Below are 14,164 nucleotides of genomic sequence, written 5' to 3'. Positions count from 1 at the left end.
GGCAAATTGTAAGTTGGTTGCTGTTTGTTCTGATATAAGCATTTGAAATTGATCTTTCAACAGCTTTATCGCCATCTGAAGTGCCTCATCTTTTGGGGTTGCTATAAGTAACTGTTCCTTCTTTTTTATTTCATCTTCCAGTTCCATTCTCTTTTTCTGTCTGCTTTGTTTATGTTTAAAATTCATATGTATCAGGACCCTACACATATAAGCTTTACTTGCATCCCAAACTGTTTCAATGGGAGTACCCTTATTCATATTAAAACTAAAAAATTCCTTCATGTGTTTTTTAAGTTCATCAACATTTTTTTCATATCTAAATAAATTTTCATTTACTCTCCAAGACCTTCTTGGCCTCTTCCCTAACTCAATCTCTAACCACACCGGGCTATGGTCAGTTAGTGTCCTGGAGAGTATCTTGGTTTTCTTAGCTTTAGGAAGTAAATCCAGTGTTAGCAAAAAAAAAAAAAATCAATCCTTGAGAAGGATTTATGTCTATCTGAGTAGAAAGAAAAGTCCATCTCGTTTGGATGTTGTATCCTCCAAACATCTTTTAGTTCCAAGTCGTCTTGTAATTCAAAAAAAACCTGTGGTAATTTGGTAGTAAATTTAGTCATTATTCTCTTATCTATCCTTGGAGAAATCACTCCATTCCAATCTCCCATAATTAAAATACTCTTAAAATTCCAATCCAAAATTTTTAAATGAAGCATCTTATAAAAGCTTTCTTGTTGTTGATTAGGTGCATATATTCCTACCACCAAAATTGGACCAAAATCTGTATCAAGTTCAATTGCTATATATCTACCACTATCATCCGCCTCTACAACTTTAGTTGAAAATCTTTTATTTATATATATCACCACTCCATTTTTCTTTACCAAATTAGAGGCAGCATAAAATGTTCCCAATTTTGAATTCGCTAGATACTTCTGGTCTTGCAGCCTGATATGAGTCTCTTGAAGGCAAACAACATCATTATTAAATTGCTTCAAATAATAAAATATTTTTTTCCTTTTTTGTGGAGAATTCAATCCATTCACATTCCAAGATAATAAGTTAAACATCTTTTGGCCTAATCTGAAGCGTTGAGAGCATTTGCTGAAGATCTCTCTCCACAAGACTAATCTTTGGCCCTGCTCCTCCCATGGCTCCAATTTGCTTCTTACCTTTGTCCCTCTTGGCACATTGTACTTGGGGCTTCCCCTGCTTCTGAGATTCTTGCATTTGTCTAGTCGTAGATCTAGTAACACGTTGTTCCACTGGCTTAAGTAATGGCATTTCAATGAGGGTCTTGGACGGTTCCTCCAAGAAAGAACTTAAAAGAAATCCAGAAGGATCCACTTGTGATCCACCTGCAGCACCCTGAGCTTCCTTCTCTTTTTGCGTCTGCTTTATTTCTTCTTCTGTCTCTTTCTCAAACAGCCTCTGCTCTAAGACATCCAAATCTGCTGGTGTTGGTGTAGATGTACGTGGGGGCGTTGCACTTGCCTTCAGTATTTCATAATAAAAGTCTCTTGCTTTGTCTATAGTATTTATTCAAACGATACCTCACCCCTTCATATCTGAATATAACACCCATTGGAGCATCCCACCTATACTGTATCCCTCTTTTCTTCAGCTCCGCTACCAAAAATCCAAAATCCCTTCTAAACTTTAACATCGCTGGTGGTAGCTCCTTGAAAACACAAATCATGTTCCCGTCTATTTGAAGAGAAGAGTAAAAAGACTTCTGCAAGATGTCATTTCTAAAATTTCTCTCAGTAAAATATATCACAACATCTCTTGGTAATTGCCTTTGTAGTGCTATACGTGAATTTACTCTGTAAATTTTATCAATCTTAGCAGAAATCTCACGAGGATCATCCACTTTTAATAACGTGGCCAAAGCATCGGCACAAACTTTTCTTAAGTCCTTTCTAGGGTTTTCTCTTAAACCTCTCAGTCTGATAGCGTACTCCATAGATCTAAATTGTATCATAATAATCTCATTATCCATCCTTTGCATATTCCCCTCCACTTCCACAAATTTCAGATCCGTTTCTTTCATTTTAGTTTCCAAATCCAAAACCAGTTGCTCCACCTTACTATCCACCTTAAGAACAACTTCTGACAGACCCGTGGCTATTGCTTGCATGTTTTTATCAAGTTGATCATACTTTTTATGGTATCCTGGACCATTTCTTTAACCTATATAGCCACATGCTTTTATATTTGATTGTACGTCGCCCCGAGTCCCTTCGCGGAGAGGGCGCGACTGATAAATTGAATCAAATTAAATTGAATCAAATAAATAAAACCTCATTAATTTCTTTACCTATAATGTCCTTCAAATCGGCTTCCGGTTCCGGCGGCTGACGGCGACGGGCAGAGACTGCTCGCCCCGTGCATCCCCGGTGGGCTCCCCACTCCTTGGGGGGCACAGGACGCCCCGGAGAGGCGTTCTGCTGGAGGAGCGGCGCGGCGGGAGGACCCCTGCATCGGCGGCGGCCGTCGGGGGGCTCCCCCTTTGCTCCAGGCACCGAGAAGCACGAAGGGGAGGCGTGCTGAAGCGTCTTCGCTGTGAGACTGTCCGGAAGAAAAAAAGACAGTTGAAGGATGCAGCAGTGGTGCGGTGAGGTGTAGACTCCCTTCATACCTATTACCAACTCTAAAACTTGTCAGTTGTGTTAATTGGAACTTTTGGCTAACTTGGAGAAGTGCGGCTGGAGGGGAGGGGGATTTTCCCCCCCCCCTTGGACAAGCGGCTAGAAACAAACGTGCTCGTAGCCCCAGGGAAGGAGGAGGGGGAGAGCCAAACCAAAGAGGTCATACTCCAACTAAATGGTTCTTCAGATTTAAACCTTTAGGTTTCAAGAAAATGTGATCTGGAAGCCTTGGGAACTTTGAATTTTGAAAACTTTATTTGTTGCCTCAGTACCCAAAGTTGGCAGGGCAAGATGGCACACTTCCGTTGTCTTCATAAAAGGTGAACTTGACTCCACCTCTTAGCTTCAGGCTTCCGGTCTTTGTCTCCGTGTTATTTGGATAATTCTCTTGTGGATTGTTTGCTTTTGAACTTTTTGGAGTGAAAAACGTCTGTTCCCTGCCAGGGTGATTAGAGAGTTCCCTTGTGCCTGGTCTCTCTACCCCCCGGACTCCCTTGGCTGCTCTACCACTCTGACTGATTCTTCTCTATACTGACTGGACTCTTTATTACTAACAATGACATCTAAAAGACCACCTCCTGGAAAGTCTGGCTTTGCTGCCCCTGCCCCAACATCTGCAACCTCAAGTCCGAGCACACAATCAACATTGACAGTCTTTAAACAAGTTAAAACTGCGGACTTGGAGTTTCACCAAATGTTTCAGCAAATTCTACAGGGACAAGAGGAAATAAAGAAACAACTGAAGGACATGAAAGAAGAAATTAGAGGGAACCAGGAAAAAATTAATAAGAACTCACAGAGACTGGATCTCTTGGAGCAGGGGGCGGCTGAGATGAGGGGGGGGGGTGGAGGGCGCGCAAAAGGGAAACAAAGAGCTTGACACACAACAAATGAAAATAGAGTTTGAGAGAATGTCCTTTTATCTTAGGTTTCAGAATGTGATGGAAACAGATGATGAAAACATTAGGGGCATCATGACAACTATCTTGGCTGAGTATACTCAGAAAGAAAAACAACAGATGGGGTGGGAAATAGACCTGGTTTATAGAGTGAACTCCGCATATGCTAGAACACACAATGTCCCCAGGGAGGTACACATTAAATTTCTTAGGAAAAGCACAAGAGATGAAATTCTGAATACACAAAGGGGACAAGCCCTGATATACAAAGATAAGGAGATAACCATACTGAAACAGATCCCCAAGAAAGTGAGGGAGAAAAGAAAATATTATACGTAATTGGCAAATAAATTATACCAGAAGAGGGTGTGGTTTCGTTGGTTGCTGCCTGAAGGTATGTTAATATTCTGGGAGGAGACAAGGGTCAGAATTAATACACCCATAGAGGCGCAGGCCTTTATGGAAAAAATAAATTACTCCTAGAAAAACCAGAAGACATCCCAGTAGATGCACAAGACACGGGAGGGGCCGGAGCACTGCCAACAGGGGGAGATGGGGCGACATCAAGAAAGCTCAGATCACACAAATAAGTAAGAAAATCCACATGACATAAATTGATTGAAATTACTAATGAATCTACCACACTGACTATATGTTATTATATAATATTTGAATGCTATGCAAATGTACACCATGAGTCTGGAGGGGGGGTATACCTACCGCAGTTTGCGGCTGCCACAATTTGTAACTTTCCCCATACCTTTTCCTTTTGTAAAACACCAAAAAACCAATAAAACTTTGTTTAAAAAAAAAGTCCTTCAAATCCTGGAGGTTTATTGTAGCACCTGGGGGAGCCACCCCTTGTTCCGTTGCCATGCTTAACAAAAAAAAAAGAAAACACTTCTTCCCAACTTTCTCACAAAATGCTCTTCCAAGTGGATCAGGTTATATAAACTAACTTTAGAGTTGTTAATAGTTATTTCAGCCGTTCCACCTTTACTCCCTTTCCACCTCCAGCTGTCACCAATCAGTTAACTTTCGTTTTCTTTAAGTTTTCAGCTATAAATTAACACCATTTTGAAGCCTTTGTTCTGAATCCTTTGTTCTAAGCCCGTGCCTTTCAAGTTCAGCAATACCGTTCTTTAACAAAATTTTTCAAACTTTGAACTTAAGATACTTGCAAATATTTCCTTCTTGGGTTGCTTGGAGTTAAATGTTGTTCACGGCATCTTGCTCCGCTAAATCCTTAGCGGAGGATCCCAGTAGACCGGAGCTTAAAGCAGCTGCAAAGGGGGGCTCTCCTTGCCCACACCCCAGAGGCTTTTACTGTTTTTAATATGACTGTACACCGCCCCGAGTCCCTTCTGGGAGAGGGGCAGTCTAGAAATCAAATAAAAGTTAAAGTTAAAGTTATAAAACCTTCTGGAGGGCTACACAAGTGGCTCTACCCGGCAGTGCTAGCTCTCTCCTAAATTCCTGAGGAGTTCGGAGTGTCCAAGGCGTTTACAATCTTTAAAAAAACGCCTCTACAGGCTACTGAGTCGACAAGCTCAAAAAAAGCCTGCCCGCGACGTCCGTAGCACAACCCAGAAGTCTTTGCTGGTTTTTTTTTTTTAATGTAGCTTAAGACTAGTTCTGTGCCAATTCTCTTATGGTCTCATTTCTGATTTTATCTCTTCTGGTAACTCCAGCAGATTTTCCCAAACCTCAAATGTCCGTGGTGACTTACTTTTGTTTGTTTATCTTTTATTGTAAGTGTCCATGTTTGGCACTGGTAACATAGAGTGGGGACAAATCTGCATTGGATGAGATGCCTCTTTGGGCTCATCACTACTGCCTTATGTTGTTATGCTGTGATATTATTAGCCACCTCAGTTAGGATGCTTTTCAAAAGAGAAATTGTGTCATTCTAGTTGGTACAAGTGTCAGAGGATTTGGGATGTTGATTTACAAAGAAGTTAAAAAGAAGTTACTAAAATATTACCAAAACTATTTTTCCCTAAGCAGGCAAAGCAGAGCCAATAAAGTTTTCCCGAGTGAGAATGAGAGAAACTTAATGGTCTCCTGGCCTAACTCATTGAAATCAAATGGTAGCAATAAAGGAGAACATTTGCAGCTGAGGGTTGAAATGAGAGGTCCTTAGTGCTCTCTGAGCTTGGTTGTTTCCTTGAAGACATTTTTTGACCTAACTAAGTAACATCATCAGCGCTAGTAGGAAGTGGGGTTTGCTCTCAGTTTATACTCAAAGCACTAGAATACAGAGTCTTTTGGGTGTGGGAGAAAAATCAGTGCTCCTGTTGAACCAAATTCAACAGGACCTTCAAACAAAGCCTTTCTCAATCTCTTGTAAGATGACAACTTACACAGATAGAACATCAGCACAGCAAGAACGAAGAAGATGGAAACCAATATTTTAGTTCTTTTTTTGCCTCGATCTGAATCCAGGTAGTCACTGAATCTCTCGAAAACATTCTTTGGTACTAAAAGAAGACAAATGGGTCATTTAATCAATTGTGAGGATGACCCTTTCTTTCCCCTGACCCCTCCTCTTTCCTGCAAGGTGGTCTCATGCATTCCAGGCAAAGGACCCCTCCATTTGTACTTGCAATTAGACCCCTGAAACAATCTTTCTATGGAATCGAGTCGTTTGGGAGAACACATTCTCTGGACTTAACCTCAATGGAGACGCTATGGAAAAGGAGGCAACATCTGCAACGCTTTCTAGAAATTGATAGGAAATCAGAAGAGCATAAGCAACCTACGTGGAGGTTTGGGAGGTGGTTTGGGAGCCATTTTATCTTCTTAGTCCAAATGAGCATCCATCCTGTATTGGAGTTTTTAGAACATGACACAGGTTAATTAAAAAAATAAACCATGTATATTCAAAAATACAATATACTTCTTCCCCTGGAGTTTTATCTTTTATGTCATTAAAAACCCAGAACTGAAGAATCTAGAGCTCTGCATGGACCACCCAACCCATATGCAGCTGGGTCCTCAGTCTGCAAAGTATCTTAACTGGCCTTGTAGTGATCCTTGGACTCGTTTACTCTGGCTGATTACTGACCGTAGAGCCTTTCCTGCAAAACCGTAACTTTCCCTCCCGTTATCTAGCATGTGAAAAAGAGATTGGCTGCTAGGACCTCCGTCTTCCTTCTCCTTGATCCAAATGGGAGAAAATGTTTAGGATCCTTAGATCATTACAAGGAAACTGAACCCTGAAACCTTTGTAGAACATTTGCATACATCCAGACGCCCAATCAATAAGGCATCTTTTAGATGTGCTTACGGGTTCAAGAATAAAGGAAGGAGATGACACAGAGGATATCCTTGTTGCTACTTGAAGATTGAAATCAGACTGCCACTTGTCCAGTGCAATGACCAAGTGGAGCTCCCTTCTTTCATCATATTACATCACAATGGCTTAGTCAACCAATAATCAGCCAGCACAGCAGCCACATGTGAAGGAGAGTGCCCCAGGGATGCCGGTTGCTCAACCAGTTTGACTTCACCCCATCTCATTCATATATTCCCAACTCAGCTCAGAACTTCTCTCAGACTTCCATTGAGTTGATGAACTTCCTGTTTAGCTGCTATGACAACAATTGCTCTTGGAACCCTTGTTATGTGGGGCATCCAGCAGCAGGTAGAAGTGCTGCTATGACTGTCCCCAGAGGTGGAAATTCAGAAAAGGCAGAGGTGGGGGATGGCTGTAATGTAACAACTAGCACTATGGAACATGAATGAATGACATTTGAATGATGAGCTTCTGAGAAATGTCCACATGTGGGACTTTGACCATACCAACCTACCGTTGCTTAGATGCACCTGCAGAAGTTTCTTCTACTTCAGCCTCTGACTTTCTTCCTGATAGGTTCCAGGACTCTGATTTGACCTCTAAAAAAAAGCAAATTCTGCTGTTTGAAGCGGTTAATGGTTTTGATCATCATGGAATTCTGCATCAAAATCTGGATATTTTTTTTAAAAAAGGGTATACAGTACATATAAAGAGGAAGAGAATCCTGCATCTGCCGAGATAAGATGAACATAGCATTGCTTTATTTGCCAGGGTAGAGTTGTATAATTGGATATTATACTTCACACCACAACAACGGATGATCTCACAGTAATACACTGAGACACATCAGCCTCACTTTGATCTTCACTGAAGACTGAAAACCCAGGATATTGTTTCTCCTTTCCTTTCCTCTCACCCCACCCTCTTTATTCTTCCTTCATGCAACAACATTGGGCATTGTACCATTTTATTTCCTCTGCAGAAAGACAAGACATTGGAAAACATTGAAGTGCACCAGACAAAGGTATTCATTGTGTCCCTGGCATGCACAGAAGCAGAATTTATTTACTGGCTCCAAAAGTTGAGATTGATCCTGAAGAAATCATGTCCTGCAGAAGTCCTAAAGGTGCTTTTTCCAAAAGGCAACTGGACTTTCTTGGGGTGTTTTTTTTTTCTTTTGTTGAAAATATTTCACTTTTTATCCAAGAAGCTTCTTCCGTTCTAATCTCCCTGGAGGAGTAGCAAAAGGCTTTCAAAGATTGTCCAGTTGCCTTTTGGGGGGAAAAAAAACCATCTTTGGGCCAACCATGAACTGGATGATTGAGAATCTCCATTAAACATCTCTTGTAGGTTTCCAGAAATCCGTCAAGCAGTGGTGTCAAAAATGTCTCTCTGCCTTCGCAGAGTTTATTTGGCTTTTATACAGTTTTAACAAGCAAAGCACAGAGCAACAATATATTGTTTTGGTTTACTCCCCCATTTTTTCCCTAGTGAATCCAGAATGCTATTCAGGCCAAGGTTGAATCTCACATAACTCCCTGATTCGGCCCGTCTCTACTTGGTGAGATAGTGGGCTAAAAGATAACAGGCTACTCGAGACCATAGCTGTAATGCATATGTCTATGCATAACCTTTCCTTTATTCCTTTATTCATTCACTAAGGAACCCACATCTGTACTACATCTATTTTCAATCCACCTTGGACTGTCACCTCATTTTTATGATATCTCCACCTGCTTCACCTTCACGTCCTGGAAATATTTGGAACATTTTTCCCTCCAGCTCCCCAGTAACATCTCAGCCTCTGGCTATTAACTATTAACTTTTACCATCTGCACCCTTACCCAATTGGGTTTTAATATTTTATCAATCTACTCAAGGCTAGACCTGCTCCGCCTGCGAGAGGCCCCTCTCTCGCAGGTACGGCCCTTGGCCCTTTCAAGGGCCTGCCTTGATGACGGGTTTGTGAACCCCGAGAGGTGGAAGAAACGGAGGCTGAGGGGCTTTTTATCTAAATGTTTTTTATTGCTATTAAGGGGTTCCAGGGAGGGGGGGTGGGATAACCAGGCCGGGAGAGGAGCCAGTGCCAGTGCCGGACGGGCAGGTGAGTCCGGGAAGGAAGTGAGCGGAGTGGGGGGGGAGAAGGAACAAGTTATTCCAACAGGGGGTTGTTTGATTACAACGGTCGCGGGGAGGGGGGGATGCGAGGACAAGAGAAGATCACAAGGTCGGTTGGGAGACCGTGGCTGCTGGCTACGCCCGGTCGTTTGTACCAACCCCCGCAACCTAGGTGGTCAGGAACTACAGAGCCGGGGCCTGCGGCTGATGCTTTGCAATGCAAGGTCCGTAACCAACAAGGCCCCCCTCATTAATGAATTGATCTCTGAGGGGGAGCTGGACCTTGCAGGGATAACGGAGACCTGGTTGGGCCACGAGGATGGTTTACCCCTCGTGGAAATGTGACCACCAGGTTTCCGTGCATTCCATCAGCCTCGGGCCCTGGGTAAGGGTGGTGGGGTGGCGGTAGTTATATGGGAAGGTCTAGAGCCGAGGGAGTTCACTGTTCCTCAGATATCCGGGTGTGAGTCCCTTGGTGTGAAATGGGGCCCAGGGAGGCAGGTGGGTTTGCTGATTGTATACTTGGCTCCTCGCTATACATCAGCGGCCCTGCCCGAGCTCCTCGAGCTGATCTCGGAGACGGCGGTTGAGATCCCCAAGCTTGTGGTTATGGGGGATTTCAACCTGCCGTCGACGGGAGCAGCATCTGAGGTGGCTCGGGAGTTCATGGCTTCCATGACAGCCATGGGCCTGACCCAATTAATTCAGGGCCCCACACACGAAGGGGGCCCCACACACGAAGGTGGCCACACACTGGACCTTGTTTTTGTATCTGAGCAGTGGACGAGTGATCTGGGTATAGGGGACCTGGTTGTCACACCCCTGTCATGGTCAGATCACTCATGTCTCCGGCTGGACTTCCCTGGCGCTACCCCCCACCGCGAGGAGGCGGGACCAGACGGTCCAAGCTGGTACCGCCCCAAGCACCTGATGGAACCGGATAGGTTCCAGACGGAGCTTGGGCCATTACCTGTAGCCCTGACCCGCGCTCGGTCGGAGGACCTAGCGGCCGCCTGGAATAGGGCGGCGGCTGGGCCCTTGGACCGGGTTGCGCCTTTGCGACCTCTCCTGCGACAGCGACCCACCCGGGCTCCTTGGTATACCGAGGAGCTGAGGGTGATGAAGCGCCATAGGAGACGTCTAGAGAGCAGGTGGAGGTCCTCACGCTCCGAATCTGATCGAACACAGGTAAGAGCCTATTTACGGACCTACCTTGTGGCATTAAGGGCGGCCAAACGTAGATATTGCGCCGCTCTTATTGCGTCCGCGGATAACTGCCCTGCCGCCCTGTTTAGGGTGACCCGCTCCCTCTTGTCACAGAGGACGCGGGGGGCACCCTTGCAGGGCAGAGCAGAGGAGTTTGGGGAATATCTGCAGGACAAAGTCACTCAGATTCGGAGTGGATGGGCCCCCCTCAGTGGACCAGACGGGCTGCCAACAGCGAGTCTTGTGAGACCATCCTGGGAGGAGTTTGATTCTGTTGCCCCCGAGGATTTGGATAGGTTGCGTGGACGGCTGCGACCCACCACATGTTTAATGGACCCGTGTCCCTCCTGGTTGGTACTGGCATCTTGGGAGGTGACCCGAGGCTGGCTTCTGGGCCTGGTGAATGCCTCATTGGGTGAGGGATCCTTGCCAACCGCCTTGAAGGAGGCGGTGGTGAGGCCCTTACTTAAGGGGCCTTCGCTTGACCCAACGGAGCTAGCTAATTACCATCCAGTCTCCAACCTTCCCTTTTTAGCGAAGGTTGTTGAGAATGTGGTGGCGCAGCAGTTTCCACGACACCTTGACGAATCCAATTATCTAGACTCACGCCAGTCCGGCTTCCGACCCGGGCCCAGCACGGAGACAGCCTTGGTTGCGTTGGTCGATGATCTCTGGAGGGCCAGAGATAGAGGTTGTTCCTCTATCCTGGTCCTATTAGACCTCTCGGCGGCTTTTGATACCATCGACCATGGTATCCTATTGCGCCGGTTGGAGGGGATAGGAGTCGGAGGTACCGTTCTGCGGTGGTTCGGCTCCTACCTCTCCGACCGGAAGCAATGTGTGTTGACAGGGGGACAGAGGTCGACCCCGAGGCCACTCACTTGTGGAGTGCCACAGGGGTCGGTCCTCTCGCCTCTCCTGTTCAACACATATGTGAAGCCGCTGGGTGAGATCATCCGTGGTTTTGGGGTTGTGTGTCACTTCTACGCTGATGATACCCAGCTGTATATTTCAACCCCAAACCACCCCAACGAGGCTGTCGAAGTGATGTCCCGGTGTTTGGAAGCCGTCGGGGTCTGGATGGGGCACAACAGACTTAAACTCAACCCCTCCAAGACTGAGTGGCTGTGGCTACCGGCACCTCGGTTCAGCCAGCTGATTCCATCGCTGGCCATAGGGGGCGAACAATTGCCCCCTGTGGAACGGGCGCGCAATTTGGGCGTCCTCCTTGATGCCCGGCTGTCAATGGATGACCATGTGGCAGCCGTGGCAAGGGGGGCGTTCCACCAGGTTCGCCTGGTGCGCCATTTGCGCCCCCTACTGGACCGGGATGCCCTACGCACGGTCACTCATGCGTTGGTGACGTCCCGCCTGGATTACTGCAATGCTCTCTACATGGGGCTGCCCTTGGGACGCGCCCGGAGACTGCAGTTAGTTCAGAACGCAGCCGCGCGGGCTGTGATGGGGAGTACGAGGTACTCCCACGTAACACCTCTCCTGCGCGAGCTGCACTGGCTACCTGTGGTTTTTCGGGTGCGTTTCAAGGTGCTGATTACCATCTTTAAAGCGCTCCATGGTACGGGACCTAGTTACTTGCGGGATCGCATCCTCCCACATACATCCCTGCGGCCAATTCGCTCACACAGAGAGGGACTTCTCCTGGTGCCGTCCACTAGGCAATGCCAACGGGCGACACCAAGGAGTAGGGCCTTCTCTGTGATGGGCCCAACCCTCTGGAATGACCTCCCCCCCGACATTAGAATCACTACTGACCTCCGCTCCTTCCGGCAAAAATTGAAGACTCACCTGTTCCGATTAGCAGGCCTGGCATAATTACAACTGTCCCTCCTGGCAAATGTATTAACTGGTTATTTTAGAGGTATTGTTTTTAACTTATTGTGTGTGTTTTAGGGGTTCAAAATCCTATATTTATATATATTGCTTTGTACAGTTCTTTTAATTCCATTTTTAACCTCCTCCATTCCAACTGTACATATTCAATTTTTATTGTATTTTGATATATTTTGCATGGACTGTACACCGCCCCGAGTCCCTTTTTGGGAGAGGGGGCAGTCTAGAAGCATGAATAATAAATAATAAAAATTCCAACATCTGGTTCTGCTAATTAGGTGAGCTTGTGGGTATCCAAGATAACCAGCTACTGAGATCATGGTAGCTTCCTACGCATGTCTTTACGTAAGATTACCTCTCATTCCTTCAATCTGTCGTACAGAAGTACACTTTGCCAGCAGCTCTATATTACTCAGGACTCATCTGGTTTCTGACAGCTGTTTTTCACAGCCATTCTGCTTTTGATAGTCAGAAAAAGTCCTCCCATTGATCCCGACTTCTCCTGTAACTCCTGCCTGGCAAATTCTCAAAGAGATCAAGGAAAAGGCATAGCAGGGTGGGCTACCAATTCTCTGCCCCCCATGGAGATGATCCCTCTGAGAAGAGAAATGACGGTGAAAGTCTTCTAGTGCCAGAACATGGATGGCATAACAAGAGAAGGAAATCTCTTCTGGAGATGTTTCCAGCAGTTCTCTGCTAGACTACTAGACACGTATTCAAGAAATTGCATGGCTGGAGATTTCCGGGTGAGGAATAGTGAATTAGCATGTCTCGTATCGAGTGGAGACGATGGCCATAGGGAGACCAAATGACCGACAAGCAGACTGGTCCCCAAAATCTTCATTAGACATAGAGAGGATGGGAGACTACCCACTTGGAGGCTGAAACGTATGAATGGTTGCAGGAATTGGGTATGTCTAGAAGGCAGGAAAAGAAGTAATTGATTGAAACGAACAGACAGAACCAGCCTAGAACTAAGGGGAAACTTCCTGAAGTGGGAACAATAAGCCAGTGGAATGGCTTCCCTCCAGAAGTTGTGGCCGTTTCATCACTGGAGCTTTTAAAAAGAGACTGGACAGCCATATTGTCAGACGGATACAGGGATTGCTGCTTGAGCAGGGGGTGGGACTAGAAGACCTCCAAGATCCCTTCCAACTCTGTTATTCTGTTAAGTAGGTGTTAACTGGTGGTATATTCAGCTTAACTCAATTGCTTCACCTTCCTGCTGCAGCCTCCCTCTGACAGGTGCCACCCACCTCCCCTTTGATGCCAAACCTTCCAGAACCTTCCCACTCAGCATTCGAGTAATTGGCTGCCTAACATTCTCTCTCTCAGGATTCCACACAGGAAAAAAACTTTAGTGCAATCATTCCTTCTGGTCTGGGTTTTTTTAAAAGCACACCTCTATTTCATGGCAAGTTTCCATAGGAATCAAGAAGTAAGAAGCATGCTAAAGTTTCTAAATTCAGCAGAGAGCAGCTGATGGGAGGGACATGATGTGTGTGTGAAGTGATAGAGGAGAGAGAGAGATGAATAGATAAAGAAAAGGGGACTGACCTAAAGCACCTGAAAGCAGAACAAGAAGCAATGGATGGAAACTTATTTGGGGGCTGGGGGGAAGGAACAACCAAAACTAAGGAGAAATTTCCTGACAGAACAATTAATCAGTGGAACAATTTGCCTCCAGAGGTTCTGGGTGCTGCAATACTGGAGGCTTTTAAGAAGAGATTGGAAAATCATTTGTCTGAAATGGTGTAGAGTTTCTTGCCTGAACAGGGGGTTGGACTAGAAGACCTCCAAGGTCCCTTCCGAATAGCAAGTCCAAGAAGCACCTCACAAAAGAAGGCCCTTAGACTGGACGTCACTCCCTATCCACACCACTTGGACCAATGATCTTGGTGAGAATTGCTGAACCTATGCCATTCTCCATCATCCAAGCCCAGAGCTGGACCCAAAGGACACCTGTCTTGATGGTACCAAAAGGCACCAAGAGGTCAAAGAGGCAGGATGTACCCACCACCCTCATCCTGTTCTCACCAGATTTCATCCAGGGAAATCAATGACTCTGGACGGCTTACAAACAATAAAGTTTGCACAGCAGGAACTAAATAGAATGAATACAAAAAAGACGGGTTTTTTTTTTT

The 14,164-nt window shown here is 45.6% G+C and overlaps 1 long non-coding RNA gene across 2 annotated transcripts in view; it reads right to left on the bottom strand.

Moving 5' to 3' along the window:
- LOC309395607 overlaps positions 1 to 7,445 on the bottom strand; it is a 251,088-nt gene extending 243,643 nt beyond the window's left edge. For both annotated transcript variants that reach the window (XR_014175936.1, XR_014175937.1), the window contains exons 1-3: positions 7,376 to 7,445; positions 6,310 to 6,371; positions 5,911 to 6,027 (exon numbers count right to left, since the gene is read on the bottom strand). This is a non-coding gene — a long non-coding RNA (uncharacterized lncRNA). The remainder of the gene's footprint in view (positions 1 to 5,910; positions 6,028 to 6,309; positions 6,372 to 7,375) is intronic.
- Positions 7,446 to 14,164: the final 6,719 nt, after the last annotated feature.

The sequence above is a fragment of the Natrix helvetica genome, assembly GCF_964273705.1.
Source record: "Natrix helvetica genome assembly, chromosome: 7".
Classification (NCBI taxonomy): Eukaryota; Metazoa; Chordata; class Lepidosauria; order Squamata; family Natricidae; genus Natrix; species Natrix helvetica.
Note: the sequence above shows the minus strand (reverse complement) of the source record. Positions and strands in the feature narration are given on the sequence as shown.